We start from the raw sequence: 6,422 nt of genomic DNA on the forward strand, positions 1-6,422 counted from the left end.
TATATATATATATGTATATATATATATATATACAGTACAGGCCAAAAGTTTGGACACACCTTCTCATTCAATGCGTTTTCTGTATTTTCATGACTATTTACATTGTAGATTCTCACTGAAGGCATCAAAACTATGAATGAACACATGTGGAGTTATGTACTTAACAAAAAAAGGTGAAATAACTGAAAACATGTTTTATATTCTAGTTTCTTCAAAATAGCCACCCTTTGCTCTGATTACTGCTTTGCACACTCTTGGCATTCTCTCAATGAGCTTCAAGAGGTAGTCACCTGAAATGGTTTTCAGGTGTGCCTTATCAGGGTTAATTAGTGGAATTTCTTGCTTTATCAATGGGGTTGGGACCATCAGTTGTGTTGTGCAGAAGACAGGTTACTACACAGCCGACAGCCCTATTGGACAACTGTTAAAATTCATATTATGGCAAGAACCAATCAGCTAACTAAAGAAAAGCGAGTGGCCATCATTACTTTAAGAAATGAAGGTCAGTCAGTCTGGAAAATTGCAAAAACTTTAAATGTGTCCCCAAGTGGAGTCACAAAAACCATCAAGCTCTACAGCGAAACTGGCACACACGAGGACCGACCCAGGAAAGGAAGACCAAGAGTCACCTCTGCTTCTCAGGACAAGTTCATCCGAGTCACCAGCCTCAGAAATCGCAAGTTAACAGCAGCTCAGATCGCAGACCAGTTGAATGCCACACAGAGTTCTAGCAGCAGACCCATCTCTAGAACAACTGTTAAGAGGAGACTGCGCAAATCAGGCCTTCATGGTCAAATAGCTGCTAGGAAACCACTGCTAAGGAGAGGCAACAAGCAGAAGAGATTTGTTTGGGCCAAAAAACACAAGGAATGGACATTAGACCAGTGTAAATCTGTGCTTTGGTCTGATGAGTCCAAATTTGAGATCTTTGGTTCCAACCGCCGTGTCTTTGTGAGACGCAGAAAAGGTGAACGGATGGATTCCACATGCCTGGTTCCCACTGTGAAGCATGGAGGAGGAGCTGTGATGGTGTGGGGGTGTTTTGCTGGTGACACTGTTGGGGATTTATTCAAAATTGAAGGCACACTGAACCAGCATGGCTACCACAGCATCCTGCAGCGACATGCCATCCCATCTGGTTTGCGTTTAGTTGGACCATCATTTATTTTTCAACAGGACAATGACCCCAAACACACCTCCAGGCTGTGTAAGGGCTATTTGACCAAGAAGGAGAGTGATGGAGTGCTGCGGCAGATGACTTGGCCTCCACAGTCACCGGACCTGAACCCAATCGAGATGGTTTGGGGTGAGCTGGACCGCAGAGTGAAGGCAAAGGGGCCAACAAGTGCTAAACACCTCTGGGAACTCCTTCAAGACTGTTGGAAAACCATTTCAGGTGACTACCTCTTGAAGCTCATTGAGAGAATGCCAAGAGTGTGCAAAGCAGTAATCAGAGCAAAGGGTGGCTATTTTGAAGAAACTAGAATATAAAACATGTGTTCAGTTATTTCACCTTTTTTTGTTAAGTACATAACTCCACATGTGTTCATTCATAGTTTTGATGCCTTCAGTGAGAATCTACAATGTAAATAGTCATGAAAATACAGAAAACGCATTGAATGAGAAGGTGTGTCCAAACTTTTGGCCTGTACTGTATATATAGAGCCCTTAAATTCTGGATGCACCTAAAATTGAGTCCCAAAACTAGCCTGCAGTTTCAGGCACTCCAATCCCAAGAGCTCTATTCTGAAAAGAGTCCCCTGTGTCAGCTGGTCCAGAGACTGACCAACACACTGACCCCTAACAACCCCAATTCTCTGACCAGCACTGCTTCCCAAACACCAATCAGAATCACCCAAATTATGAAACACCTCAAAAACGCCTATCTGGAACACTGGACAACCCAAACTCAATCCCAAAACAGACTAAAGTGCTTTCTCACCCTAAAACATGATTACACCCTGGCCACATATCTCCTTACTGTCCAAGATACGAAGCAGAGACAGATTCTCACTAATTACAGACTGAGTGACCACAGCCTGGCCATCGAGAGAGGCAGGTTTAAAAAATCCTGGATCCTGAGAGAGGAGAGATTGTGTGGTCACTGCAGGACAGGTGAGGTTGAGACAGAGGTGCACTTCCTTCTAAACAGCCCCGAATACACAGCAATCAGAAATAAATATTTTGGTCATTTTGAAAGAGAAGTGAGCAGTTGGCATGTCAATAAAGCAAATTGAACTGAACTGAGAGAGAGAGAGAGAACTGATTAGCAATTCACTCCTGAAGTTTGCTTGGACAGACTCTTCTTTCATACCCAATCATTGGCGTGTCCTTTTATGTGGAACCCTGTAATATTAATATTCTATAAACATTCCACATTTACTTTGCCTCTGTACCAACTTTTTCTGCATTGTGTTGCAGGGATCCCACCTCATGTGGATGAAAAGATGTGGTTGGTATTGCACACGTGTCTGAGTGGGCGTGTTCTTGATCAAGAGTGGAAGGTCTGTAGAAGTAGAGGCGATTGCAGTTGGGTAATTCGCTACTCCCTACTCAATTGCAGATCTGTTGTTTAGAATGAATTATTTCTTGTGTGACTTCTGCCTCTAACGTTGGCTTCCACACTAGGAAACTTCATCCATTCGACTCCTGAGGTGAAATTTAACCAGCCAATATTGCCTTTGTCCTTCTAGTCATTATATGTCCTTATAGTTATATTAAATTTGTGGCCCACCAATATTAAAATCATAACTGATTTAATTAAGGACTAAATACAGGATTTCATTACAGAGATAAAGCTATAATATATTATCATGCTGGCAGTGGAGAGGTTATTTAACACGGCAGTTAAGTTTAATAATGCACTTAACTGGAATTTCTTGGCAATCGAGACAGACATTCTATCATCATGTATTGGTATTTTAATCTTCTTTAAAAAACGAATTATGGTGTTAATGTGTTCTTCGTCAGTAACTTTATTATGATTAGGTCCACAGTTTTGTGCCACATGAACTGGACACACTAGTTCATTACAGGGCAACACAACTCCAATCTTACTTACTCCCTTGTACTTACAGCAGTATAGAGTTGGCAATTTACCTTCTGCATGTTTTAGAAAGGCACACAGTGTACATGCCAAACTATTCACACACAGTAACCAAAAAGGGTCGTTTTCACCCAAATCCCAGAGACACAGCGACCCCCTGTAGTAGAACAATACAGTGACTAAAAAGCCACCAACAACAAAGGGGATAATTATAAATAAATAAGGTGGCCAACTTAATAGAAATCTAAGCAACAAGTAAAATACACAAAACATCTGCAGCTCGCAATGGAGAAAGTGGATAGAATGAGGGTAGTGCAGAACTGAGAACTGGATGTCACAATATGACAGGCTGCTAAGGCTGTCTGCGAGAATCCAGCTCTCGAAAAAAAGAAAGAAAGGGGACCCTCAGAACCTAGCAGTTCAGCCATGCAGCCCCCACCAACTAGCGCTCCCCATGTATAATGTGAATTTACAGGTAGGTAATTCACGCCGCCTCTGGGGCAATTCGCTACCCCAGTGCGATTCCATTGTGAGGCCCAAAATGCTGCAATCCTGGGGCGAGTTAGCAGAAAACTAAATTGTTTGTACTAAAAGGTAGCAGCACAGTGACGATGCTGCAAAGCTACAGGGTCCTAGTGACTTGGGTTTGAATCTTGTGTATGCATTAGTTTTCTCTAGGTTTCCTCTTCTTCTGGTTTCCTTCCACTTTTCAAAAACGGACGTGGCTATTCTAAAAAGTTGCAGGTAAGTAAAGGAATAGATTAGTGTGTAATGACAGAAATTGTATTTATGTCCAAAATATACAATGTGTTTATTGTGTTTTGTGGGAATATACCCAGTAGTCACTGCAACCCTGACCATTATACAATTCTAGCTGTACTTTTAAAGATTAGTTCCTTATTACCTTATTTCTCTAAAATTGTGGTATAGCTGTAATACAGTAATACAACCATGAAGTATTGTTCTATTTAGGTTGTGAATTGGTTAGTGCCAATATGACCAGAAATTACATTTTGACAACCTTTTCTGCTTTTCCTTAAACTCTGTGTTTATCTGTGTTTATTTTTCAATGAGTATGTAAGAATTGTCATTCAAAAAGTACAGCTGGGCTGTTTTTTTTAAATAATATTTCTGTATTGTTTTTTATTTAAACAATTTTATCAAAAGCTATAGAACTGCTGTAAATATAATAAATGCAATGGCATAATTACAACATGTAATCATATAAGATATCACAAAGCTATTATTAAAAAGTTAGGCTGTAAGATTTAACATAATAGTTAAGACATGGTGATGGCTAAGTAATGGTTTATGGTCATAAAAGGTGGGTAGCAACACCCTAGCAAACACAGCTACATGGTCCCAATCGCTTATTTTGACATTTGCTTTAATTTGTTTTAATGTAGTTAGAAATCCAAAATGAAAAACCTTGAGTGGCTGCAACAATATTGTTTCACAATGTTATATAGTAACCATCTGCTTATTTAAAACAACATAAAAAAAATGTGATATTTATTGTTAAATTTTGTCTTACGATTGGTCAATCTAGTTAAGAAAAGATGAAAAAGTGGGCCTACGTTTTGGTACAAGTTGTTAAAACTGTCCTAACACGTATGTTTTATATGTTAATTTCTTGATTAAAGCATTGTGTTATCTAATTGCATTAGAAGTTATGAATTATGTTGGCACCAACCCACAGGATGCACAGGTACTGTATATATGAAATAGACACAATGTTTTAGTGTGTCCTATATAAAAGTAGGACCAAAAGAGGCAAGAAAGGCAGAAGTATTTCTCTTTGTTTCATTTGTATGCTCAGTTCAGTAGAAATGTTCAGAAGTACACACATTTAATATAAAAAAAGATTAAAAACCTCCCAGGTAGTTAGAACATGCTTTAAAAAGCATTATTATAATATGTTTTTCCATTTTATTTATGCATTTTCTCCCAATTCATACAGAACATTTTGTCTTCCGCTGCTGGGGGATCCCTGATTGCAGTCGAGGTGGGTATATTGCTGCTCACGCCTCCTCTGACAGCCCTTTGCGGAAGCCTTTTTCACCTATGCACTCTGCACAGGCGCCTCTCTATCTGCCATTCAGGGTCCTTACACAGCGTTTGAAGACCCCACCCACAAGCTTCTGCAATGTCACGACATTTATTTCTGTCCAGAGTTGCATTAATTTTTCCCCCAAGATCTTGTATTGATGATGGGAGATTTGGACCTTCTCCAGCACATCCCAAAGATTCTCAATGGGGTTCAGGTCTGGACTCTGTGGTGGCCAATCCATGTGTGAAAATGATGTCTCATGCTCCCTGAACCACTCTTTCACAATTTGAGCCCAATGAATCCTGGCATTGTCATCTCGGGATACGCCCGTGCCATCAGGGAAGAAAAAATCCATTGATGGAATAAACTGGTCGTTCAGTATATTCAGGTCAGCTGACCTCATTCTTTGGGCACATAACGTTGCTGAACCTAGACCTGACCAACTGCAGCAACCCCAGATCATAGCACTGCCCCCACAGGCTTGTACGGTAGGCACTAGGCATGATGGGTGCATCATTTCAGCCGCCTCTCTTCTTACCCTGATGCGCCCATCACTCTGGAACAGGGTAAATCTGGACTCATCAGACCACATGACCTTCTTCCATTGCTCCAGAGTCCAATCTTAATGCTCCCTAGCAAATTGAAGCCGTTTTTGTCGGTTAGCTTCACTGACAAGTGGTTTTCTTAAGGCTATGCAGCTGTTTAGTCCCAATCCCTTGATTTCCCTTCGCATTGTGTGTGTGGAAATGCTTTTACTTTCACTATTAAACATCTCCCTGAGTTCTACTGTTGTTTTTCTACCATTTGATTTCACCAAACGTTTAAGTGATCGCCGATCACGATCATTCGAGATTTTTTTTCGACCACATTCCTTCCTGGAAGATGATGTTTCCCCACTGTCCTTCCACTTTTTAATAATGCGTTGAACAGTTCTTAACCCGATTTTAGTAGTTTCAGCAATCTCCTTAGATGTTTTCTCTGCTTGATGCGTGCCAATAATTTGACCCTTTTGAAACAGATTAACATCTTTTCCATGACCACAGGATGTGTCTTTCCACATGGTTGTTTAACAAATGAGAAGCTACTCACTGCACCAGTTAGGGTTAAATAACTTGTTGCCAGCTGAAACATAATCACCCATGCAGTAATTATCCAATGGGAGGCTCTTACCTATTTGCTTAGTTAAATCCAGGTGGTGACCTTTTTTTTTGGCCAGGCAGTGTATGTCAAACATTTGAGATAAAAAAGCCACAATTTCCCCCCAAAAAGTCTACATTTTTTAAATTCTGAACACTTTAACAGTGCTGTCTGTTTTCCTTCAGGTGG

The sequence above is a fragment of the Trichomycterus rosablanca genome, chromosome 19 (genome assembly GCF_030014385.1).
Source record: "Trichomycterus rosablanca isolate fTriRos1 chromosome 19, fTriRos1.hap1, whole genome shotgun sequence".
NCBI classification, from domain to species: domain Eukaryota; kingdom Metazoa; phylum Chordata; class Actinopteri; order Siluriformes; family Trichomycteridae; genus Trichomycterus; species Trichomycterus rosablanca.